The sequence below is a fragment of the Arachis ipaensis genome, chromosome B08 (assembly GCF_000816755.2).
Source record: "Arachis ipaensis cultivar K30076 chromosome B08, Araip1.1, whole genome shotgun sequence".
Lineage (NCBI taxonomy): Eukaryota > Viridiplantae > Streptophyta > Magnoliopsida > Fabales > Fabaceae > Arachis > Arachis ipaensis.
The window spans coordinates 32,950,350-32,951,062 of record NC_029792.2 but is presented as its reverse complement, the minus strand read 5'-3'; the positions used below and the strand labels follow the sequence as shown (position 1 = coordinate 32,951,062).

The 713-nt window shown below is 40.7% G+C and overlaps 1 protein-coding gene across 1 annotated transcript in view; it reads right to left on the bottom strand.

Moving 5' to 3' along the window:
* LOC107610866 (probable leucine-rich repeat receptor-like serine/threonine-protein kinase At3g14840) overlaps positions 1 to 713 on the bottom strand; it is a 41,817-nt gene that overhangs the window by 31,583 nt on the left and 9,521 nt on the right. The gene's annotated exons all lie outside the window — the stretch shown is intronic.

Below are 713 nucleotides of genomic sequence, written 5' to 3'. Positions count from 1 at the left end.
ACTATTATATATTGCTGGAAAGCCCTGGATGTCTACTTTTCAACGCAATTGGAAGCACACCATTTCGAGTTCTGTAGCTCCAGAAAATCCACTTTGAGTGCAGGGAGGTCATAATCCAACAGCATCAGCAGTCCTTTTTCAGCCTGAATCAGATTTTTGCTCAGCTCCTTCAATTTCAGCCAGAAAAATACCTGAAATTACAGAAAAATAAACGACTCATAGTAAAGTCCAGAAATATGAATTTTTCCTAAAAACTAATGGAAATAAACTAAAAACTAACTAAAACATACTCTAAACTATATGAAATTATCCCCAAAAAGCGTATAAAATATCCGCTCATCAACGTCCCTCCCTTCTCTTGAGATCTCTGAGACGTTTCCTGATGAGCATTTATTCACCATTCAGGAAGCACCATGGTTTGCCGATATTGCAAACTATAAAGCTGCAAGGTTCATACCCAAGGAGTACAACAGGATACAAAAGAAGAAATTAATTACTGATGCAAAGTACTACTTGTGGGATGAACCTTATCTCTTTAAGAGATGTGCAGACGGAATCATCCGTAGGTGTGTGCCTAGAGAAGAAGCACAGAGGATCCTGTGGCATTGCCACGGCTCTCAATATGGAGGCCATTTCGGAGGTGAGCGAACAGCCACCAAGGTCCTCCAATGTGGCTTCTATTGGCCCACACTCTATAAAGATTCCCGAGAGTT